The 27,037-nt window shown below is 34.8% G+C and overlaps 1 long non-coding RNA gene across 1 annotated transcript; it reads right to left on the bottom strand.

Annotated features, from left to right (window-relative positions):
• Positions 1–11,253: 11,253 nt before the first annotated feature.
• On the bottom strand, positions 11,254–25,851 carry LOC109551714 (uncharacterized). Its single transcript, XR_002178407.2, has 5 exons — positions 25,786–25,851; positions 23,989–24,047; positions 21,847–21,944; positions 15,387–15,431; positions 11,254–11,521 (listed from the first exon to the last, which is right to left on the bottom strand). It is a non-coding gene; the product is annotated as an uncharacterized lncRNA (long non-coding RNA).
• Between the last annotated feature and the right edge of the window lie 1,186 nt (positions 25,852–27,037).

The raw sequence follows: 27,037 nt of genomic DNA, 5'->3' as shown, positions 1-27,037 counted from the left end.
ACATCAATATGCCTTAAAGATGTCACCAAAAAACTATTAGAAATTATCAATACATTCAGTAAAGTTGTAGGATACAAAATATATAAAGAAAGTTGCATTTCTATACACTAACAACTAAAGAGAAATTAATAAAACAATCCCATTTACAACTGCATCCCTTGTAAGATGCAAAGACTAACATAACAGGAATAAATTTAACTAAGGAGATAAAAGACCTGTACTCAGGAATCTATAAGGCACCGTTGAAAGAAATTGAAGATGACACAAACAAATGGAAAAATATACCATAATCAGGAATTAGAAGAATTAACATTGTTAAAAGGACCATACTACCCAAGGCAATCTACAGATTCAATGCAATCTCTATCAAAATACCAATGGCATTTTTCATAGAACTAGAGCAAAGAATCTTAATATTTGTATGGAAACACACACACACACAAACCCAATTAACCAAAATAATCTTGAGAAAGAACAAAGCTGGAGGTGTCACTCTTCCTGATATCAAACTATACTACAAAACTACAATAATCAAACAATGCAGTACCAGCACAAAAACAGACACATAGATCAATGGAACAGAACTGAGAACCCAGAAATCATCCCACATTTATATGGTTATATAATCTAACACAAAGGAAGCAAGGATATACAATGGGGGGAAAGACAGCCTCTTCAATAAATGGTGTTGAGAAAGCTGGACAGTCACATGTAAAAGAATCAAAATAGACTAATTTCTCACACCACATACAAAAATAAATTCAAAATGGATTCGATATTTAAATGTAAGACCTGAAACCAAAAAACTCCTAGAAGAAAGCATAGGCAGTACACTCTATGACATCATCAGTCTTAGCAATAAATTTTTGGATATGTCTCCCCAGGCAAGGGAAACAAAAGCAAAAAATTAACAAATGGGACTGCATCAAACTAAAAGGCTTTTGCCAGAGAAGGAAACTATCAACAAAACAAAAAGGCTGCCTACTGAATGGGAGATGATATTTGCAAACAATATATCTAATAAGGGGTTAATATCCAAAATATACAAAGAACTCATACAACTCAACATCAAAAACACAATAAACTCAATTAAAAAATGAGCAGAGGACCTGAATAGATTTTTTTTTTTGAAGAAAACATACATGTGGGCAACAAGTATACGAAACGAGGCTCAACATCACTAATTATCAGGGAAATCAAATCAAAACCACAATGAGATATCACCTCATACATTTCAGAATGGCTGTCTTCACAAAAAGCAAGAAATAATAAATGTTGAGGATGTGGAGAAAAGGGAACTTTCGTGTACTCTTGATGGGAACGTAAAACCATGCAGCTACTATTGGAAAACTGTATGGAGATTACTCAAAAAAAATAAAAATAAATTAAAAATATGATCCAGCAATTCTACTTCTGGGTGTTTATTTGAAGAAAGTGAGAAAAACTAATTGGAAAAGATATATGCGGTCTTATATTCATTTCAGCATTATTTACAATAGCCAGGATATGGAAGCAACCTAAGTGATGAATGGATAAAGAAGACGTGATATATATATATATATATATATATATATATATATATATATACACACATATACATATACATATATACATATATATACATATATATACATATATATGTATATATAGTGATATAGATATGTATATAATAAAATATTACTTAGGCATAAAAAGAATGAAATCTTGCCACTTGTCAAAACATGGATGGGCATATACTGTATTATGCTGAGTGAAATAAATCAGAGAAAGACAAATACTATATGATTTCACTTATTTGTGGAATCTATAAAACCAAAGGAATGAATAAACATAACAAAACAGAAAGAGTCATATATCCAGAGGACAAACAAGTGGTTGTCAGATGTGATGGGGCTGGGGAAGGAGAGAAATATGTAAGGAAAATTAAGAGGTACAAATTTACAGTTACAAAATGAATGAGTCATCTGGATGAAATGTATAGAGTAGAAAACATTGTCAATTCTAATGTAATATCTTTGTATAGTGACAGATCATAACTAGACTTATCATAGTGATCATATTGCAAAGTATAGAGCTATGTAATCACTGTGTTATGCAACAGGAACTAACATGGTGTTTTCAGTCAATTATACTTCAAAAACAAACTAAAACAAACTCATAAAAAAAGAGATCAAGTTTATGGTAACCAGAAGTGGGGAGTTGGGGTGTGGGAATTTGATGAAGATGGTATATTTAGTACAAACTTTTGATACAAACTACTAGTTATCAGATAAATAAGCACTAGGGATGTAATGTACAGTATGATAAATATAATTAACACTGGTATGTTATACATGGAATTTGTTAAGAGAGTAAATCTAGTAGTTCTCATCACAGGGAATTTTTCCTTTTATTTTTAATCTATGTGAGATTATGGATGTTCACTAAAATTATATAGTAATCTTTAAATGATATATACATCAAAGCATTATGCTGTACCCCTGAAACTTATACAGCGTTGTTTGTCAGTTATATCTCAATAAAACTAGAAGAAAAAACAAATAAATCAATTTACATTAAAAAAATATATATAACTCAGGAATAGCCAGATGGAAGAGATACATTGGGCAAGGAATGGGGAAATACTGCAGAGCTTCCGTGCTCTCTCCAGGAGCACCACTCTCCCAACACCTCCATAATTTCACCAACCTGGAAATTCTCTGAATTCCCTCCTTTTGGGTTTTTGGAGGCTTCATTACAAAGGCATGATTGACCGATAATTGGCCAGTAGTGGTTAAACTCAATCTGTATCTCCTCCCGCTCCCTGGAAATCAGGGTGTGAAACTGGAAGTTCCAACCCTGTAATCAGAAGATTGGCTGTCCTGGCAACCAGGTCCCCCACCTCCTTAGAGGCTTTCCAAAGTTTACATCATTATCATAACAAAAAATATATTTTTTGCCCTTATCAGTTAGGAAATTCCAAGGGCTTTAGGAGCTCTGTGCCATAAAAGAGTCAAAGACTAAATATATACTTTTTATTATAAATCACAATATCACTACCAGTTTTGTCAGTTTACTATGAAGTTAAACATTCAATTACCACATGATTTTTAGGTATTTGTCCTAGAAAAATGAAAACTTTATTGTAAGTAAACCTAGAGAAAGTTTCCCCCCTGAATTTGCTTTAAGAGAACATTGTGTGCTAAATTGAACAAAGTGAAAATACATTTTTATGTGACTGGGATGTCTCATTGTTCACCAACTCAGGCATACAATGCAATCAAATTTATGTTAATTTATCTTGGTAGCTCCAGGTCTTCTGATCCCATTGGAATTTCTGTCTCTGCAAAGATTTTTTTCCTCAAGCATTTCTAAGCCTCCATATTTTCATTTAGAAAGCTGTTCTAGTAGTTGCTCAGAGTCAGTGGGAGGTATGGCAGGGTTCTATTATGGGCTACACAAAGGTGAAGTGCATTCACTAGCCTAATTGCAATTGTCAATGGTGTTTTATTCAAATGTTTTTCTATCAGGTAGCTGGATTATGGCAGATTCCATCAGCAGGTGAAGCCCCTGAAACACTGAAGTGTTGACTGACTCCTTCCTTCCTACATTTATTCAGGGGACCTGTATTTCTCCTGCATTATGGTTTCTATTGTCTTCTGCACCCCTATCATAATTCCACTAAATATGATTGCTTATGGGCAGACACCAATCCTGATCAAAGACCTCTTTCCTTTTTCTTCAAAGGCTCCTCAGGTACTGTGTACATCAATGGCTATAAATCATTGCTTGAAATGAGGAATGTCAGCAATTTCACCACAAATACAATAGTAAGTTTTGTATAGTTGCCTTTAATAACATCCCTCACTGCAAAGAGAAAATGTACCTAACACTAAAACAATGGCATTGGCAGTGGGTAATTTGAAATCATATGTTCTGGCAAGGATATGGAGTGTAGATTGACTATAGTGCCAATTACGGAAGCAGCTGTGTGCTTTGGGAAATAAACCAAAACAAAACTGTAGCAATTCCATCTCAATAAGATGGATTTAAAAAAGGTATGAAGGAGAGATTCAAGATTCTTTTTAGAAATTTAACTGCTAAGCTCCCAAAACTTTGTCAGAATTAATAAAAATTTCTATAGAATATTAGAGATTAGTACAGCATAAGGATTAAGAAATCAAGCTGTTAATCCAGTCAGACCTGAGTTGGAACTCAGCCAGCATAATGCTTTGGATGAAATAAATGATAAATAAATATGAACAAATATCAGTAACATTATTAAAAGTCTACAAATAATAAATGCTGGAGAGGGTGTGAGAAAAGGGAGCCCTCCTACACTGTTGGTGGGAATGTAAATTGGCGCAGCCACTGTGGAAAATAGTAGGGATGTTCCTCAGAAAACTAAAAAAAATAGAATTACCATACGATCCAGCAATCCCACTCCTGGGCATATATCTGGACAAAACTATAATTCAAAAAGGTATGAGCACCCCTATGTTCATAGCAGCACTATTCACAATAACAAAGACATGGAAAGAACTTAAATGTCCATTGACAGATGGACAAATGGACAGATAAAGATGTGGTACATATATACAATGGAATACTTCTCAGCCATAAGAGAGAACAGCAACATGGACACAACTAGAGATTATCATACTAAGTGAAGTAAGTCAGAAAGAGAAAGACAAATACCATATGATATCACTTATATGTGGAATCTAAAATATAACACAAATGAAACTGTCTATGGAACAGAAACAGAATCATGAACATAGAGAACAGACTGGCAGTTGCCAAGGGAGAGGGTGTTAGGGGAGGGATGGAGTGGGAGGAGGTTGGGGTTAACAAATGTAAGCTTTTATATAAAAAATGGATAAGTAACAAGGTCCTACTGTATAGCCCAGAGAACTATATTCAATATATTATGATAAGCCATAATGGAAAAAGAATGTATATATATGTATAAGTGAATCATTTTGCTTTCAGCAGTAATTAACACAACATTGTAAATCAACTATACTTCAGTAAAAATAAGTAAAACAAAAAAAATAATAATAATAAATTAAAAAAATATCGGTAACATTTTACCAATACCCATATTCAGAGTCCTGTGCTCAAAGTAGTTTTGGAAACACAAGTGTAAATTAATTTAAGTAGACTTCAAAAAATGTTTTTCATAACCTTAATTAGTGCACACTGAAGACTTGCAAGACAGTGGTAGTATGTAGTATTTTTCAAAATAATTTGAACTTAGACCCCTTATTTCTCAGAATATCCCAATAGGAAAAGTGTGGCTTAAGAACCTTCTTTAATACTTACTATTACATGTTATAGGAGTTTGTCGTAGATCTTTATGGGGATAGATATTTTGATTTAGCAGTTTTAATATAGTCATTTTTAAGAAAAAATTATATTTTAATATAATATATTGGCATAATTACATCAAAATGGCTCCATTTTTTCTTAATTACCTGATAATATGCACAAAATATACCTCTGACCCTCACCCATTACAATGTCTCCTTTTTTTTTTTTTTGCGGTACTCAGGCCTCTCACTGCTGTGGCCTCTCCCGTTGCAGAGCACAGGCTCCGGACGCGCAGGCCCAGTGGCCATGGCTCACGGGCCCAGCCGCTACGCGGCATGTGGGATCTTCCCGGACCGGGGCACGAGCCCAGGTCCCCTGCATCGGCCGGCGGACTCCCAACCACTGCGCCACCAGGGAAGCCCTCTTCATTTCCATGTCATTTTAGAAATTTTTATGAGTCTGTGTTAAATTTATAAACCAGAAAAATATGCTGTCTATATTTGATTGGGTTATGTGACCTTAGATATTTATCCTAAAACCATTATTTTTAAGTTTATTTATAGCACTCTATTTTACTGAAACAACAGAAAAATATTTGAGAATTGACTATAGAGTTGACAGTTGGGTTTAATGGATCTTTTTATGAACCCACATTTTTTTCTCCTTTCTACTTCAGTGCCTAATATAGATTCAAACAAACAAAATTACCACAATTAGGAAGCTTACAAAAAGGAGAGTAATATGCCATCTAGATTTTCAAACAGAAAGTGAAATAAAATCCATTCGTATTCTGAAATTATTACTGGAAAGTAAATAAGTATGACCATCATAATGTTTATAAAGTAATTAGTGAATGTGATAGGCAAATCACTCAGGATATCAGGAATTGCTAGAAAATGAGCAAACATTATACTTAAAATGATTGAAGAGCTTTTCTGAATTAAGTTGCTGTAGTACACATATCTTCTGCTTATACATAATTTGACTTGGGCAGTGTCAAACTACTATGTCCTCCCTTAACCCAACTTTGACCAATCCTCCTCCTTGATCCCTACCCACTTCCATGAAATTCATCCTCACACTTATTCCTAACCCACACTATTCTTTGTCCCTAACCATCTGTAACCCAACATCATCTTCAAGACTATGCCAGGGTCAGGAGAGAGTTTCAACAATGGGATGAGGCTAAGGGATTGGTTAAAATATTGGTTTTATGTTCTGGTTCCTGTGGCATCACATTTTGTTGTTGTTTTCTTATATTTCTTTGATAACTACTGTTCAGATTCCTTGGTCAGCTCATACTCCTTGACCTAATTTTCAACTTTTGGTGTTTTAAAAAAAGATAGTCCTAGGTGCTAGGTTCAAGTATACAAGTATTCACAAGGAGTAAAACAAGCAAGGATAAATTTAGACTGCCATGGCAAGCTCTCACATCCTTTCTCATCACATTAGGACATATGAGCCATATATACACACATATAAAATCTCTGAGAAATCTAAGTGATGTGCATGTGTGTTTTAGTTACTCAAATAAGAATGACAAAAAATCCTTATTTTATAGTCTAGTAGTGACATAGCTTATGGGACATTTTCCATGGAGCCATGCTCACAGAACCATAGATATCAGGTTTGTTTATCTTAATCCATCCCAGGAAGACCATTTACCTAGGAAGACCAGGTAAATCCCCTAAAAGCATTACATACATAAGGACTCTCCAGTTAGTAAACACTACTAGTGTGCTTGCCAGGAAGTCTATCATTAGCATATTTACAATGAAATTTGATCAGGTTACCTTTCTTTTTTTCTTGTGTTCCCTAGTAAAAGGAGGGAATAGATTGCAGACCTGCTGTTAACCCCGTTCTCCATATCTACTTACTGCTGCTATAATGGTGAGCAAGTTGATCCAGCTCTCCATGCCTCAGTTTCCTCTTCTGCAAAGTACAGGTAATAATAATAATTTCCTCATAGTGTTGTTGTAATGATTAAATAATTAATACATGTAACGTTTTAGAAAAATATTTGGTATTTGGTGAATGCCTTATAATAATAGATATCAGTATAGCTCCAGTTTAAATCTTTCTTCTTGATTTCAGCCCCACACATTCAACTGCCTGCTTAACAATTTCACTTGGATATTTCACAGGGATTTCAAATTCAGGTATAAACTGAGTTCATAATTTCTTCCCTCAACCCCCAAGCCCACCACAGATTCTACCTTAAAAAAAATACTAGTTCTAGGGGCTTCCCTGGTGGCACAGTGGTTAAGAATCCGCCTGCCAGTGCAGGGTACATGGGTTCAAGCCCTCGTCCGGGAAGATCCCCCATGCCGTGGAGCAACTAAGCCCGTGAGCCACAACTACTGAGTCTGTGCTCTAGAGCCCGTGAGCCACAACTACTGAAGCCCGTGCGCCCAGAGCTCATGCTCTGCAACAAGAAAAGCCACTGCTGTGAGAAGCCCATACACCACAATGAAGAGTAGCCCCCGCTCGCCACAACTAGAGGAAGCCCACACACAGCAACAAAGACCCAACACAGCCAAAAATAAATAAAAATTTAAAAAATAAATTTATTTATAAAAAGTACTAGTTCTATAGGAGAGTATATTACTTTCTTATTCATATAATAGCTCTTGAAAGAAACCTAGCAATCCTCCAAGAATTCTGCCTTTCTCATATACCCTGATACCCAATTTCTGTAGATGGTTACTGCCCAAATATGTCACTTCTTTGATTCCTTTGCCAACACCATTACAGTCTCCTTTAGTCTCTGATCTGAATGATTGTTAAGGTGTTCCAATTAGCTTTTCCAAATTCATTAATATACTCTATTCTTCCTCCACTGGAAGCACAAGTCAAATCATCTAACTACCCTACTAAAGTGGTCAGTGGGTGCCCGTCATTTCTAGGACAGAGACCAAAATTCTCAATGTAGATTCACACCTCTATATCATCCAGGCCTGCCCTCTTCATGAGACCCATTTGTCCCTGCTCTTGCCTCAATGTTTTATTTCAATCCATTAAATAATTTATTATTCTTCCTGCCTTAAGATCCTCACACATTCTGTTCCATATTTGGAAAGCTCTTGCCTACCCTTGACCCAGTTAAAAGTCCTCCTAATTCTTGTGAGCTCATAATGAGCATTAGTTCCTCAATAAACATTTCCTTGATTCCCAAGAGAGACCAGGTATTCCTATAATTTCCACACATAGCCTGCTTCACAATGAAAATTAAATAAAAATCAATAAATTGATCAAATTAATAAAATAAGTAAGAAAATTAAATAATAACTGTATTCCTAGGGTCTTCCTCAGTCTTTGACTCTTGCTTAAACAGTATTCTTTTTTTTCCCCTGTACAATGCCCAAAATGGAATGGCTTGCTCTTGGTCATAGTAAAAATGTTTGTATGTGGAAAATCACATCGAAGTGTCTGCATCAAAATGCCATGGCTTTAATTGTTTCACACTATAAAAATATCTCAATATTACATACAGAAAATATATAGTTGTTTTGCAATGCAAACTCCTGGTCAAATTTTTTTAACCTCTTAATTTCCATCACTTATTTCTATCCTCCCCCAACTCCCTCCTTTCTGGCAACCACTTGTTTGTCCTCTGGATCTCTGAATCTGTTTCTGTTTTGTTATGTTTATTCATTTATTTTGTTTTTTAAATTCCACTTATCAGTGAAATCTTAGAGTATTTATTTTCTCCACCTGACTTATTTCACTTAGCGTAATACACTCTAGGCCCATCCATGTTCTCACAAATGGCAAGGTTTAATTATTTTCTATGGTTTATATGTATATCATTTTATATATATACCACACCCATCTGTTCATGGGCACTTAGGTTGCTTCCATAGTCTGATTATGGTAGATAATACTGCAGTGAACATAGGAGTGCATATATCTTTTCCAATTAGTGTTTTCATTTTCTTCAGATAAATACCCAGAAGTAGAATTGCTAGATCATATGATAGTTCTTTATTTAATTTCTTGAGTAATCTCCATACTGTTTTCCATGGTGGCTACACCATGGAACAGTGTACAAGAGTTCCAACCAAGAGTGCACAAGAGTTCCCTTTTATCCACATCCTAAACAACATTTATTATTTCTTGCTTTTTGTGAAGATAGTCATTCTGAAACGTGTGAGGTGATATCTCATTGTGGTGTTGATTTGATTTCCCTGATGATTAGTGATGTTGAGCACTGTTTCATATACTTGTTGGCCATTTGTATATCTTATTGGAAAAAATGTCTATTCAAGTCCTCTGCTCATTTTTTAATTGAGTTTATTGTGTTTTTGATGTTGAGTTGTATGAGTTCTTTGTATATTTTGGATATTAACCCCTTATCAGGTATATTGTTTGCAAATATCTTCTCCCATTCAGTAGGCAGCCTTTTTGTTTTGTTGATAGTTTCTTTCTCCGGCAAAAGCCTTTTCATTTGATATAGTCTCATTTGTTTATTTTCTGCTTTTGTTTCCCTTGCCTGGGGAGATGATGTATCCAAAAATTTATTGCTAAGACTAATGATGTCATAGAGTGTACTGCCTATGTTTTCTTCTAGGAGTTTTTTGGTTTCAGGTTTTACATTTAAACCTCTAATCAATTTTGAATTTATTTTTGTATGTGGTGTGAGAAAGTAGTCTATTTTGATTCTTTAGCAAGTGACTGTCCCACTTTCCAAACACAACTTATTGAAGAGACTGTCTTTTCTCCATTGTATATTCTTGCTTCCTTTGTGGTAGATTAATTGATCATATAAGTGTGGGTTCATTTCTAAACTCTCAATTCTGATTCATTGATCTATGTATCTGTTTTTGTGCCAGTATCATACTGCTTTAATTATTGTAGCTTTGTAATATAGTTTGAAGCCAAGGAGTGCAATACCTCCAGCTTTGTTCTTCTTTCTCAAGATTGTTTTGTCTATTTGGGGTCTCTTGAATTTTCATAAAAATTTTAGTATTATTTGTTCTAGCACAGTGAAGAAATGCCATTGGTATTTTGACAGATGTTGCACTCCTGGCAAATTTTACAGGAAACATTGATCTTAGTAACTAACTTAGTTGATAGGAGATATATATATATATATATATATATATATATATATATATATATATATATATATATATATATATATATATTAGAATTCAGCTTCCCCAAAAGTTGGTTTGTTTTAGAAGAGTTGGTCTGAGCCACTGTTTCTTAATTTTAATAGATAGGATGATAAGTTATCTATAGTGGCTATTTATAGTTTAAAGTAGTAAATAATCATCACTTTGGAGGATAACACTTATTTTTCTGTCAATATATCAGTAGGTCTTCAATCTTGATCCACCAAGTATGATTTCATGTCACTAGAATAAATGATTTTTTAAAAAGTGAAGATGAAAAAAAAAAAAGTGAAGATGGGATAAAAATAAAACCTTTAAAAACCAGTGCCTTATAACAACCTCAGTTTTCAAATTGTCTATCAGCAACGATTCTGGCCCTCATAGTTTTAGTAAAGTTTATATTCTGCATAAGAATCATTGCCCAATAGCTTATTTTGAGGTTATACTGCTTGTTTAATCATTGTTTGCTGTCCAGAGTCAAAAAAATTCTAGCAGAAACACAAATTCAAACTGGAAACAATCTCATTTTGTTCCTAACAGATTTCTCCATGTGGTATAGTCAATATTGGTCTATGTGCTTAAATTCTCCTTCCTTTTTAGTAGTGTACTGTCCTGAGAAACATAGGTTAGTAATTTTTTTTGAAAAGGAAACCATAATACAATTTAGAAGATATGGCCAAATAACTGCTAAATCCATACTATAGGAGAAATAAGAAAGATGTTCCTTTTTAAAATTGTAGCCTCTTACCTGCTTTATCAATTAAGATAATTGGCAGTGTTTAAACATTTTTTTGTGCCAGTATCATACTGATCCATCTGCGTGACAAAAAAATATTCACTGAACAATTTTTTAAAGTTGAGATTTATAATCAATTGTGGTATTATTACTCATATCAAATCAAAAAGAAGCTTGGGTACCAATAAAGTTCTGGGCACATTTTCTTGATTATAAATCTGAAATACATGTACTTACCACTTTCCACAATTCATTTAAAACTAAGAATCATATTTATTATTTTCTTCAGTCCACAAATTCCAGAGATTGGGTTATTCTACACATTAGTTCTCTTATTTCCTTCCAGAATTGTTTCTGAATTTTTCCAGATGACTTTCTGATAAGAAATAAATAACAAAGCAAACACTTGCTTATTTGTTAGGAAAGAGAAAATAACTGTAATTACCATGTGTATAAAGTAGTTACTCTCCTCTTGGGCAGTCTGTCTGTAAAATGAGGACACTCTAGTGTTTACTCTTAAACAGATAAAGCTATTTTGTGGTAGGTGGAAACAATGTGTTGTCAGTCAGTAATCTCCATGTACAAACCCAAATTTTTCAGAGTCCATGAATAACATTTTCAATGTTCTTGAACCAAAAATTTATCCATTTTTCAAAGTCTTCAATACCATCCCCAGATTCATTTTTCTTTGCTTCTCTAAGGAGTTTTCTGTTCTCTCTCCTTCTAAAGTGAATTCCCTAGGTGACCATTTTACAAAGGAGAATTTTACCTGCCACCATGAATTAAGTTCAAGGAGAACTGTGAAATAAATTACCAATCATTTATCAGACTGATAAAGCCACAGAATCAGCTAACTCAGTTCTCAGAAGACCCCACATTTTTCATTAATACCAATGCTGTGGGATAAGACACCAAAATGATTGATTAAATTTTTCATCCACTTTGCGTATGTAAACATTCTCAAGATTTTATCTTCTCAGGATAGAATTTACTTTCCTTTCTTATGTAACTACATTGTGTACCCCTTTATGAGTACCTGCTTTTGAAAACTGTATAGAATTTTTGGAAGTTTGGATTGCTATTTCAGGGTGTTCAATGTTGCCATTTTATGATAGTGAATACCCTCAGAAGTATACAATAAGTTTTTTGTTTGTTTGTTTGTTTTCCACTAATCTCCTTGAAGTGTCATATGATTTGAAAATATGCTGGTTTTTATTCAATGTATGAATTTACTAATTTTATTATTTAAAATTGTAGCTAAGTATCTTTTATAAATAAGAAACGCTTACCATAGTTGGGTAGTATTTTTTATATTTATCTAAAACAAACTAAACAAGCGGACCCCAGAAATCCACGATATACTAATCCCACATCATTGCAGGATTGAATAAATAAATAAATGAACAAATACAACACTATTTAGGGATAAAACAAAAGGACTAAGTTACATGTAGACCAGGTACTATAAATGAGCACATTTCTCTGTGGGGTTTTTAGTTATGATAAAGTCTGTTAACTCATATCTTTAACAGATAAAGTCTGTTAAAGATAAAACAGAATAACTATCATCAAGATGATTTGCTTAAACCTATGTCTTCAGGGAGATATAGAAATTCAATCCAAAACCATGAGGATAAGAACAGTACTGTGGAACTGTGGAACACTACTGTGGACAATGTTGTTTTTGCATTAAGACAATCAATTAATAATGACTCATGGTTACTAAGACAGATTTTATTTCTTTAATAGGCATTTTAAAAATGTGATCCCAAAGCCAGCAGCATCATCAACACCTTGGAATTTCTTAGACATGCCAATTCTTGGACCTTGTATTAGTTTCTAGGGATGCCATAACAAAACTCCCATAAACTTGTTGGTTTAAACTACAGTAATTTATTTCCTCACAGTTCTGGGGGCTAGAAAGTCCAAGATAAAGGTGCCAGCAAATTCAGTCTCTGGAAGTTTCTCTTCCTGACTTCCAGACTGCCATCTTCTTGCTGTGTTCTCACACAGTCCAGAGAGTAATCTCTGGTGTCTCTTCCCCTTATTTTAATGTCAGCAGGCTTGCTGGATTAGGGTTTTATCACCTCCTCACAGAGCCTACCACCAAATGCAGTCACATTGGAAGTGAGGGCTTCAACAGATGAATTTCAAGGGGACACAAACATTCAGTTCATAACAGGCACCAACCCAAATGTAACAAGCCAGAAACACCGGGTTTAATAAGCCCTCCAGTAATTCTGATGCACACAAAAATGTGAGAGCCAATGCTAAGGGAGTGGTGTTCAACCCTAGTTACCCATTAGAACTACCTAAGGATTTTTTAAAACATACCAATACCTGGGGTTCACCCAACAACAATAAATTCAAACTATCTATGAGTGGATCTTCAGCACTGATATTTTTACAAGCTTCAAGAAAATTCTTATTTTCTGCCAAAGCAGCAAAACACCCATTCTAATCCCAAATTCTGTGTGTGTGTGTGTGTGTGTGTGTGTGAACTTATCTATATTCACCACTGTATTGTCAATTGCTCTCCTGATTCTGCTTTCCTCAATCATCTTCCCCAAACCTCATTCTTCCTGATACTTGTTTTATCCTTCTCTTGCAATCTTCCTCCAATAACTCACAAATTATAACCCAATTTCTCCAGCCAAATTAAAAAAAAAAAAAAACCTGTAAAGGCATAGTCATAAAAGGTCTGGAAAAAATTTATTTTCTACTCTCTACTATAAAATCCAACCTCATCAGTAGGCTTATTTTTCAAATATGAAACTGACTCTAACTAATAAAATCTTGCTTCTGAATTCCTCCTGCATAAAACATATCCCAGCAAATTTAGTATATCTTTGTAAATTATCTCATTAGGAGATAATACATGTTAAAGTATTTTCATTAGCTGTAAAGGACTGTATTAATGTAAGGTATCATTACTGTTAACTGGAATATAAGTTCCTAGAAGAAAGAGAATATGTTTATTTACCAGTGTAGTCTCAACACCTCAAAAAGCCAGGGGTGTTCAGAGCTCAGTTAGTTTCTTTTTAATTACGTATTTCATTGATTTATTTAATTGTGAAATTAAAGTCAACACAAATAAGAATTTTGAAAACTTGACTTTAATAACTGAGTTACTGTGAAATAAGCATAAGATCATGTATAAATCATAACACCTAAGAGAGAAAATTAATAATAGAACATTTATAAAAGTTGATGATGTGATGTCAATAGTGATAATGATAATTGGAAGAATAAAAGATTTCTTAGGAAAACATTAAAAAAACTGTTTTGAAAATATAACACTTGTTGCATGCCACTCAAATAAATAAAGATAACGAGGAATAAAAGGAGAAAAAGGAAGAAATGGAAAAAGGGGAAGGAGGAAACGATTATAATTGGTGCAATCTCCCTATTATCTATGCTAAAAAAGTTGTGTCTGAGAGTTCCTTTAACAACTACTTAAAAAAAACAAGGCATATATATATTTACAGGCAAACAACAAGGTGTATATATATGTAATATTGTAATATATATGATAGTGTAATAATATATATGTTTCATACATATATATGTGTGTGTATATATTCCTCATCAATTGAAACATTGAAGTCAGGCTAATTGGGTATCAGATTCTATTTCTCTCTTTGTTTTTGCTTTTCCATGTGACTTTGGGTAGGTTAAGTGACTCCTCTGAGACTTTTTTCTTGCTTTGGAGCTTAAATAAAGTCACACACATAAATTGCCTTGTAGAATACCTAGCATATAGTTCTCTTCCCTATTTTCCCCTGGAGATATTTATACCTGCATTTAAGTAAAGTTGTAGGTGTTGTTTTATTTAGAGGTATTCCAGCTCATTTGTGAAAGCAAAACTTAGAAAATAGAAACAACATTTTTAATCACATTTCTAATCAATTATTTTCATCAACTTTTGTCCTAAGGACTGATACTATTTTCTGTTACTTTACTGATTGTTATTTCACACTGGTCTGAAGAAGAGACAGGTGTTTAAAAATTGAAATAATGATGAATTCTATATTGTTCATTTAATATTTTAGTAGTCAGAGCATCACCATTATCACCTGTTATTAGTAAAGAATTATGAAAAGCCTTGGTTCTCTCTCCATTTCCAGAATATTTGAATAAGCACTGCAATTCAGAGTAAAACAGTGCCCCTGTTACATTTTACCAACAACCCCTCAACTTCCTCAAAAGCATTAGTACACTGAAAGACATGTTTTACTTACCTTGATGTGTAGTACAAGTTGTCTTGAATAAATCTTCATGAAGATCTTTTTGGAGGGAAAAAAACAACTTTAGGAAAGGTTATTTCTCATTATCAATGTAGAATGACTGGGACTGTAGATGAGAAAGTGATTATATAAATGAAAGGACATACCTAGACATACATAGGAAAATTCTGTAGTGATCTTCAGGAGCTTGTTTATGTCTGATTGCTATTTCAGCAGAAATCAAAAATACAACTGACCTTTCCTAACTTTCAGCAACATTTTGAGTGAAAACTATAAAGAGCTACATAATGTACTTTGAAAAAATAAAAATATTTTCAACACATTCTAAATATCTCATTTTCATGACTATTAGTTGGATTTAGGAATATGATACTGTGGAAAGAAACTTACTTAGACTGGGAATATGGAGACTTAGTTTTATTATTGGCTCCACTCTCTAGTTTGTTGCATATTTCTGGGTCCAATTGACTCATCTATAAAGTGAGAAAATTGTACTATATGACCTCAAACAGCACTTTTAAAATTTAAAATACTGATATGCAGTAAGACTCATCAAAGTTTTCTCACATCCATGATCCTTAGTGTGCTTTTAAATCATTGATCATCATTCTGATATCTGAAGAGATGTCAAAACTTACCTTCAAGGGTATTCAAAGCCTGCATAGAGAATTATGAAAACACTGCGATGATAGCAATGCTATTTAATTTAAAATAACCATGTGTATAGCTGATTCACTTTGCTTACAGTAGAAACTAACACAACATTGCAAAGCATCTATACTACAATAAAAATTAATTTAAAAAAATAATTTAAAAAATAAAATACACCTGTGTTTTTATATTACCCACAAAACTGAAAAAGAAATGAAAGTAATGATCCAAAGACTAAAATTCATTTAGTTCTTCCTAAGGAAGGATTTCCATATGCATCTTATATAAAATGATAGGAAGAGAAATCAACCTTCTCCTTCCCCACCCCTCCTAAATGCCTCACAAAATGTCATTGTTTAATGTTTAATAAATTCTTTCAAGTTGATGGCAGAAGCCAAAATAATTAAGAAGGTCAACACAGAAGAAAACCCAGGAGGTCCACTAGAAGAAATAATTTTGAGGAACGAAAAGATTTAAATCTATCAAACATTAGGGATGCCACAGAAAAATTCCTTTAAAATATTAGATACTTCAGGGTCCTTCTTGATCAGTTTCCATTTTACTTTAAGTTTTAAGGGAAGGAGGGAAAAGTACATTTGTCTGTTGCAACAATTAAAAGGAGGGGATAATGTCTGTATATTACAACTAGCCCATAACTTACAAGGGATTTCTTACCAGGACAAAATTTAACTAATTTTTCCATAGTCTTGCAGCCAATTTAGCTGAGGAGAAGAGAATTGGAGGAGTAAGGAAGATTTCTCATAGAATTCCTGTGTTATCCTTAAATCCGTAGTCATACTTCTGAGTTAGGAACACAGATTCTATGACTAGTACTCTAGCCCTGAAAAAAATAGTTTACATTTCAGGCCATAACCAGGGACTGGAATAAAGCATGTGCAGGAAAGAGAAATAGAGTGAGACTCTGGGAGGTGGGGGTGGGGGAGGGGAAGAAGTGACTAATGTACACTAATGCAAAAACTAATTATGTATACTTGAGCTAATGGGGTAAAACAGAGACAACTCCGAAAAGATGTATAATATTACTGAAAATTTAGCTAAACTACTTGAAATGCAATTAACAGTCATTTCACTTCCCATGACCAGGTTTCTTTCATTATCTGAAACTTACTTCTTTTTGGAATAAGGTTAATATTTGTAGACGTATTAGTATATTAAAGCATAACATTTGGGACTTCCTATGCATTAATATCTTTTAACCATCTCCCAATTTGTTACTTGCCTTCATACCAGGCTAGTATAGAGAATAACTCAGAAAGTTTAAAACACACTAATAATCATCTTTGCACCCACAAAAATGAAACTAATAGAGTATTCACAATGATTGAATGCTTAATGACTTATAATTAGTGATTGCCCTTCTCTCACCATCTTGTGAATATACATAGAAATTTATTTTTTCTTGAAAGAAGTATATGGGTATTAGAAATAGTTTTTGAATTTTGATTATGATGATACTTATACATCTCTATTTGTCAAAAATCATTAAAAATCCAGAAAATGTAGATTTTATACTGTATGTATATTTTACTTCAATAAACTAGACTTTTTAAAAAATGCTCAGAACTTTAAATAAGTATATAGTAAACAAAAATTTTAATTTTTAAGTAACATTTAAAAAATCAATTTTGAATAGGTTATACATGTTCATGAATCAAAATTCAAATAGTGTGAAAAAGTATATGATAAAATCTCTGTCCCAACTTTTTTCTCCACCCACCATATTTCTATCCTGAAGACAATTGCCCTTCTAGTTTCATGAATGTTCTTTTAGAGAAAGTATTCCTTATATATAGAACTGTATATATGTTCCATGCATGTACACTTGTATGTGTGTTGCATATGCACCTTAATTGGAGCACAGTTTGCACCTTGATTTTTGTACTTAATATATTTTGGAGATGACTCCATATCATTACACATAGGTCTGACTCATTCTTTTTAATGGCTATTCCATTTTAACAATGTGCTATACAAACATCTTTATCCAGACTTTTGAGATTATTTAATATTTTGTTTCAATTTTTTGTTATTGAGACAGTACCAAAATGAATATAATAATAGATATTTGTATATATGTAGTATAAATTCCTAGAAGTGAAATTCTGTGTCAATGAATATGTGCATATTTAGTTTTAATAGATATTGCAACATTTCCCTTATGACTTGTACTATTTTACACTCCTGCCTGTAATTTTGATCACCTGTTTAGCCATATTTTTGCCAATAATAGAAGGTTATTAAGACTTTTTTGGCAATGTTATGCAAAAATGCCATAGCGTTATAGTCATAACTTGTATTTCTCTCAATGTAAGAACAAGCATATTTTCATATATTTGAAAAATAAAGTTTCTGGGTGATAAATAAAGTTTACTTTATATGGTAATTCATTTAGCTGAACATTATGCTTTAATTATTTATTTATAATTAGTGTTTTCAAAATTACATTTTCTAGCTTCAGTTTCACCTTGGGTCTTGGGTGAAATTTAGATTCAGCCAGCCAAATGCACTTGGATATCATTGCTTGAAGACAGAAATTAGACAGAGGTCATATTTCTTCTATTTCTGCTTCTGCTTTTACTGCTGTCAAGTATGGTTATGGAGACATTGAAATTTTCTATGGCAGTCTTAGAAAAGTTCCCAGAAATCAGTCATATGCTTTAAAGGCAAGAAACAGAGTCCTCTTTTGGCCAATACTTCTTCCAGGTCCGATATATCTCTGCAGAAAATAAGTACAGTCTCAGTGATCCCTCAGTGGAATGTTTTTCATTTTTAACTTATATAGTATCCTTATAGATCCTGGGATGATATCCTTCCCAACGTTTTCTAATCTATGACTGAGGTGAGATACTTGCCATCAAGATATTTTCAGGAATATTGTGTTGGGGGAAGGAACAAGATACCAAGTTCTGAATAATTTTCCCTAGTTCTGAGTGAAGCTCCTTGAGGCACAGGGTTGTATATTATGTGTGTGATCTATTTTAGCCTCTACTTCTTCCCAGCCAATGGAAGGCAATTTTTCTCCTTCACCTTGCCTCAACTACAGACCACTTCCCACACAGATATGGCATGTCTGCATGTTTCCTCATTCAGCACTTCTTCCCCTGCTATTCTGTTAGCCAATGGTATTCAGAAAAATGTTCCAGGGCCAGCTTACACTGCTTGTATCTTTTGTTCCAAAGAAGGGGCTGTTAATTTTAGCTCACAGTATAAGTCATTTATAACAGAGAACTGTACAAGGCTTGTTGAAAGCCACAACTGTAGGCATTTCTTCTGGTGTCTCCTAGTTTTTTTATTTTTTGGTTTTTCGTTTTGTTTTTTTTTTTTTTTTTTGCGGTATGTGGGCCTCTCACTGTTGTGGTCTCTCCCGTTACGGAGCACAGGCTCCGGACGCGCAGGCTTAGCTGCCATGGCTCACGGGCCCAGCTGCTCCACGGCATATGGGATCCTTGCGAACCGGGGCACGAACCCGCGTCCCCTGCATCGGCAGGCGGACTCTCAACCACTGTGCCATCAGGGAAGCCCTGTGTCTCCTAGTTTTATTGAGAATATTATCCAATATTTCTGAGAGGACAAGGGACCATCACCACTTTACTCTTCAATCTTATTAACCCAAGTTTTCTTAACTTTCAAGAGTGTAAAGTATTTGCCTCATAAGCACATCAAGGAATAAAAGTAAATTTATTGTATGAGTAGTTAGGGTTAGAAAAGTGTTCTAGATCTATTTATTTTTGCTTTAGAGTTGGTAGAACATGACTCTCATAAAATAGGAAGAGATTTGGATTGCTGTGAATATATCTCTAGCCTTGTCAGGTTTATTTTGTCATCTTAAACCTACTATTTTTTCCTGTCCAATAAATGTACCCGAGGGTCCAGTGCACACAAAAATTTTTGGTAATAAAATTCATTGGTTTTCCCTTCAGCTATGTGAAAATAAAACCAGAAGATGGAAATGTGGAAGAGTGTCCTCACATGGAAGAAGGCCTCATGTTGGTACCCTAGTCTTGGACTTCCTGCCTCCAGAACTATGAGAAATAAATTTCTGTTATTTATAAGTGAAAAAAATATGGCTTGTTATCCTGATTTTTATTCCCTTGGCCCTCCCTTTGATTTTTAAATCCATTATTGATTGCTAATCCCAGTCTAACTGTATAAAAATCACTTATTAAAAATATATATGCCTGAGTTTCCCCCTAAGCCCAATGGATAAAAATCACCAGGAACATATCTTTAGCAAAATAGTTTAAGAAACTACTAAGGTGATTCTGATAGCTAGCCAGTTTTGAGAACCGCTGTGCCCTAAATTATAGAATCAGAAACCATCAGAAAATTCAAAGACCAACCTAAGAGCCTTTCAAATTAATTCAATTTTTGCACAATCAATAAGGCATAGCAGTTTAACTTGAAGGTCAAAAGCAGTAGTTTGTCTCCAGATTCTCTTAACATGAATATAATTAATAAATTTAAACTGATGTTAACCTCTTTGGAAACACATATCATAAGAGCATTTCAGGCCCAGTGAATTTTATTTTATCTTTTTTAAAAGGCATTAAAATTTGGGATACTCTTTAACATCTGCTTTTAGCAGAGTGACAAAACCAGATGATAAGTTCCATCAAAAGAGAGAGACAACTTTTTATTCATAAAGGAGTAGGACATTTACTTACACAAAAAAAGAAAACAAAATAAAAAGAAACCTGAAAAGAAAAGAAATTGGGAATGTCTACAATGTATTCAAGCTTTTAGTCAATTATTTTGACAACATGTAGAAGAGAAAACTTAAGTGTTTTCATTTACCAGGGACCAAAAAAAAAACCCAAAAGTCAAAAGCACTGGTTATGTTTTGTGATTAAGTTTGCACTTGGAAATCATATAAAATCTAACACTAGGAAGAAATAATCCAGTGAGGGTGTCTGAGACCATATCATTCAACTAGAATTTGTTGTTACTATGCACTAAGAACTCTGTTTGATATTTCCTACATGTTATTTCATCCAACCCTTATAAAAACCCTGTGAGTTAAGTGTCATCTCCATTCTACTGATGATGGAATGGAGAATCAGTGGTAAGTTACTTACTCAAAGACACATGACTAAAAAGAAACAAAGGACCACACTTGGACCCCATGCAACAAATTTAGTGTCTTTTTTTTGCTACAACACAATTGCCTATTTTGTTATATGTGTTGTCCTCTATTAACCTGTTCCCTCTTCTGCAATTTCCCCTTTGCTTATTTCTCTGGCATCTCCAATCTCCTTATTCCTTCTTTGTCACATGTTTCTCTAACTGGTAATACCACTTCATCTTATTGTCAATCACCAAATATGTGCAACCTCCTTGGAGTCTTAGTGTAATTGGAGTAACATGTGAGGATGGAGACAAGGCTGGTTTGCAGAATCTTAAGAAAATAAATCAGCTTCATGATGCCTGCTGGTATAAAGAAAACAGGGAATGTGATGTTTGAAGTCAATTCAAAGATGCAAACATACACAAAATTTACATAAATGTTAAGACTCTCTTCCTCCTTTCACAATATAATCTAGAGTTACGTCTACCTGCCTTCTACATTGTGAAAAGTACACACTATAATTAAAAAGTAAGATCATTTCAGGAGAGATAGGAAAAACAAGATTATGTATGGGAACACTGACCTCAAGTGGAAAAGTCTTGCCATCAAGGGCCACATTCACTGATCTCATTTAATTAATTTTTCTTACAAGCACTTCATACTTTTTGTGAAAAAAAGTAGACACTCACTAACATTGAGGGGGAAAAAAAGGTTTACCTGGATGCAGACATTCTTGAAATATAAGTCACCATGCGTTGGCCTCTCCATTGTCTAACAGCCATGAATAGAACATAAATTCATGGCTCACATTCACCCTGTAAATAATGACAGACCCTTAATGACTGTGTGAAGCTGGCTTCTATTCTGAAAGATTTGTTTGTACACCTATATGATTGTTAAATATGTTGACTATGACCTCAGAATAAATCATAAGAATCCAAAATTAACCTAACTATATAAAAAGGTAAGCAGGATCATAGTAAATGCTTAATTAACTCATTAACAAACAAAAATGAGATAGAGATATAGTTCAAATGAGTTTGAGGTATACACTATAAAATGTTCCCAGTTTTACATCTGTGCATCATTATTTTTAAACTAATTAAGAGTGCAAAGGAGGAATATGGATCTTACTTTTAGATAGAACAGAAAGCAAATCCTGAGTCTATGATCTTGATAAGCTATTTTAAATCTGCCTCCTCAAAAGTAATGTTAGCATTATTTTAATATCTATATTACAAACTCTTTCTAAAAGTTAAGTGAAAAAAAAGAGTCCAGTTACAACTCATATACGCAAGAGTAAATGTTAACTATTGTCCTTTAAAAAAACACATTGGGAAGATAAAGGGCTTTAGAGGTTTATGTCCATATGTATTTACAACAGAGTGACTTTGGATTTTTGTTTATGTTGAACATAGTACAAAGAAATAGAGCATCAATGGCAGTCAAATATATTTCCATTTCCCCTACAAGGAGGCTAAGTACTTGTTTAAAATATTTTTCCTTTGGTAATTTGAATCCAAGTGTCAAAAATTAAGTCAAACATGTCAGAAATAATTCATTGTTTACTTTTATTTTTATGTGCCATTTGAAGAATGGAAACAGGCACTTCATACATTATCAAAGTGGCACTGATACTTTTTCACAATACTTATTTGAGAAACAAGAATTTCTGGAAGGAACTCAATTTCAAACGTGGAGCAATGCTAAGTCTTTCCATAAAACAACAAATCTTCAACTAGACATTGTACAGATCATCTTCTATATCATTAATTTATATCATACTGTATACAGCAATTTGACACCTTCATTTGCACCAACCCCTATAACAAGATTCTATCTAAGATATAGTCCAAAGGCAATAGCAATTAGTTTACAGAAGTGATTGAATATAATATTTATAAGGCTTTAATTTTGAAACATGATGGGTTCTAAGCTCATATGTACCAATAGAGATTCTAGGGTTGAGTCACCTCCTACTAAACCCTTTTTACTACCATCCCATAAATGACTCTGTTAGCACTTTATTCTACAATTGCTATATTAATTCCCAACAAAACACTACACTATCCTTACCAACTACCACTCTCAATATTATCTATATTATCACAACCCTCTCCACTGCCTGTCTTTATCACTTCTTTTTTATTCTTCCTTCAGAATTCCTTTGTTTCTGACATGTTTTACAGAATTAAATAGTAAAAGTGATATTTATTTCTTTCTATTGGTACTTCATGAATATTCCCACTATTTTTCTTAATTTCTGAAGCCTGCCATAGATTTTATATTTCATCCTCTCAAGCAAATTAGAGTATCTGTACCTAAGAATAGATTCACAGAGGAGTTATTTGTATGATACTTTATTTCAGATTTAAACATGATCTAGGTTTTCATCCATTTTATGTTTCAGTTGATTGCATGCTTTGGCATGAGGTTGGCAGTGAGAAGGAAAATGTTTTTCCAACAATTTGGCTTTCCTGGCTAGATATCCAGGTGTTTCTTTTTATTCTTTTATAGCTAACTGATGCAATAGCGAGGACATTTAATCTGTCATCATGTTCACAAAGAGATTGCCCATGGCTGAAGTTCCAATCAAATATATGAAATCTTCTTCCCATCTGTGAGATGATCAGGTAACACTGCATAGGCTTTTAGGTTTCTTCATTCCCTAGTATTATATGGATCTCTTTTATATAACAACAGGAACTCAGTATATATTCAATGGTTATGAATCTGAATATAGTTTTCACTCACTGAAAGACTTTCCTCTTTTAAAATCCAAAAGATTTACCTTATCAAGAATCTGGTAACTTCAGGAATTTTATATTAGGATTTGAGCAAAAGGAAATAGCTACTTACAAAAATCTAATGATTCTCTTGGAGTTTGGAGTGTTTTTAATACTTCTTGCTTACAGGTTCTATATCATGAAGAAAACATGCACAATTAATAAAAGGGTGATTAAAGTAAGCATCCCAAAACTCTATGGTAAAATTGGATAGGACAATGTAGCTTGGACTTAAAGTCTTACTGTTGCCTTCCACATAGCTGAATTGAAGACAAAGATACTCAGAGCAAATGACTAGTCTCAATCACAGGTAAAAAAAAAAAGCAAGAGTTATTCCCATCACATCCCACTTCTACCATTTCTAAGAGACTTTATTAAGAAACGTCTGAACTTGGAAGTCCAGAGTTCTTCATACAGATCCTTGAGGGGAAAATAATACTACTCATTATTAAGGAGATGGCTTAATTAGATAATTTCACTTGGTGGAGAAAATAAACAGGCTCTGAATTAGTGCTCACTGTTAAAAATATACTTTGAGACAAGAAGAAACTAATACAAATTCCTTTAAGGAGACATCTCTTTTTTGTGTGGTTCCTCCACCATAAGTATTTGGAAATAAAGGAATGCCTGATGGAAATCAACAGCATCATACTTTGTTATCTCTTCAGGCTTTCCTGTGAGAAAACAGTAAAAACTAACATGATGTTTAATATCTCTGAGAATTCTTTCAGTGAAAGATTTTTTAACTCATCATTTTTTACTTTATCTGAATCAGGATCTTGGAACAAAAATGATATGGAAGATAAAAAATTTCTGGATCTTAATGCTGATTCAATAAATTCCAGCAATGCAAATACTCTATATCAAGCAGAAAAATAATATTATTTCAATCAGAATCATGGAAACTAGAGCTTATTTATTATCCTCTAGAATTATATAGTCCTCTTCTTTAAGCAACAGGAAAGAATTGCCAAGATGTCAGAGGAGAACAAGGATGTGGAGTCCATCTCTCCCCACAAACAAATCAAGAATACATCTACAAGTGGAAGAATTCTCACAAAGCACCTGTTGAACATTATTAGAGGAACTCTGACACCTAAAGGACAAGAAAGATCCCCACAGAACTGGGTAGGATGAAAGAAAGAAAAAGGGAAAAGGAAGAGGAGAGGAAGCAGGATGGGACCTATGCCCCTGGCAGGGACCTGAAGGTGAGGAGAGGTTTCAACATCTGGGGAAATCCCCACACCAATGGGGAGATCAGCTGCAACAGAAGGGGAGCTTCAGGGGCTCAGAGGAGAGCCCAGAAACTGGTCTGTGGCAGTCAGGACAGAATGAGACCTACACAGACGGTCCATGCCACAGCAATGTGCAGCCAGCCTGAAGCAGGTGTCCACTGGTGCACATGGGTCTGGGTGCTGGAATGTGGAGTTTGGAGAGCAGACCCAGGGAGGGGACAGCTGTTGGCTGTGAGGAGACAGCCTGAGGGGATAGGAGTGAGGAGCTCCACAACCAGGAATACTCAGAGGGCAAGCCCAGACCACACCACAGAAGCAAAGCACCATTGTTGAGTAACATGCAAAGGGTTGGGCCACCATTTCAGCCTCTCTCCTCATGCACCAGCCCCTGCCTCCACAGGAACTAGGGAGGACTCCCACCAGAGCCAGCTAGGGTGCCCCTGACATCGCCTCTTCTGCCCCACCCAAACCTGGGCAATATGCTTGCCCTGATAGCCACCTGATGAGCTTGCATACTGCAAACTCTACCCCAGCACTCTCACACTTGGGTGGCCCACTGACACCAATCACCTCCTGAAGGAGTTACACGTTTCAATCTCTAGGCCAGCACCCTCCCGCCTGGATGGACTGCTCACCCTGGATGCTGCCTCAGCTCCTTCCTGCATGATGGGCTCATGTGCTCCTGCAACATCTGGAGCAGACTCTGGCAGGAAGGACAAAGGCAGAGGGTGGATGTGGAAACCACAGCTGAGCACCAGGGGTCATGTGACTAAGGAAGAAGAGCTGAAATCTCTCCTCGCAGCTGCACAAACCATGGAGTTACATCTCTGCTGGCACCTTCCTAAATTCAGTGCCTGTGAAATATCTGAAAGGACAACATGTGCTCCTGCAGCTGAGATGGGACTGGCTTTAGCAGCTCTGGGCTCTGTGGGCATACACATGTGGGGGTTGGGCCAGGCCAGAGTCTGAGTTGCCTCCATAGCTCACACAGTGGGTTCATGTGCATGACTACTGCAGTCCTGGGACCTGAACTCAGAGGACCTGCACTGGTGACATGGTAAAAAAAAATAAAATAAAATAAAAATGCCTGAGAGTTACCAGGGCCAATTGCTGGCATATTCATACTTGAGGTGGGACCAAGAGCAGTGCCAACAACAGTGTACTTTGTGAGCCCACACAACAGGTGAAAGATGACACAACAGAGCACATTCACAGGTGAACAGCTGCAGTGGAGGAATACTCAGTGGCATTTCTCCCAGTGGGAGTGCTCCAATCCTACTACCTCACACCACAGATCAGGAACACAGCTAAGGAACAGATCTGGGGATTTCTACTCCAACAACTAGGAAGAAGACCCCACCCCTGACAGAGCAAAGGGGAGGCCCTGCTCAATTTCCAGGGCAGGCTCTTATCACCACAACACCAGTCAAACCCCTTATCAAGAGGATAATGGCACAAGCCTCTGGACCAATCTCAGCTACCAAAAAGCAGACAGCAGAAGCAAGAGGAACAATTATTGTGCAGCCTGTGGCAAGGAGACCACAAACATGGTAAGTTCAACAAAATGAGAAAACAAAGAAATATGTTGTAGAAAAGGAACAAGATAAAAACCTACAAGAACAACTAAATGAAGAGGAGGCAGGCAATATACCCGAAAAATAATTCAGAGTAATGATAGTAAAGATGATCAAAAATCTCGGAATAAGAATGGAGGCACAGATCTAGAAGACAAAAGAAGTGTTTAACAAAGACCTAGAAGAACTAAAGAACAAACAAACAGAGATGAACAATACAATAACTGAAATGAAAAATACACTGAAGGAATCAACAGCAGAATAACTGAAGCAGAAGAATGGATAAGTGACCTAGAAGACAGGATGGTGGAAA

This window comes from Tursiops truncatus, chromosome 20 (genome assembly GCF_011762595.2).
Source record: "Tursiops truncatus isolate mTurTru1 chromosome 20, mTurTru1.mat.Y, whole genome shotgun sequence".
Classification (NCBI taxonomy): Eukaryota; Metazoa; Chordata; class Mammalia; order Artiodactyla; family Delphinidae; genus Tursiops; species Tursiops truncatus.
The sequence above is the reverse complement of the archived record's forward strand: the minus strand, read 5'-3'. Positions and strand labels throughout refer to the sequence as shown.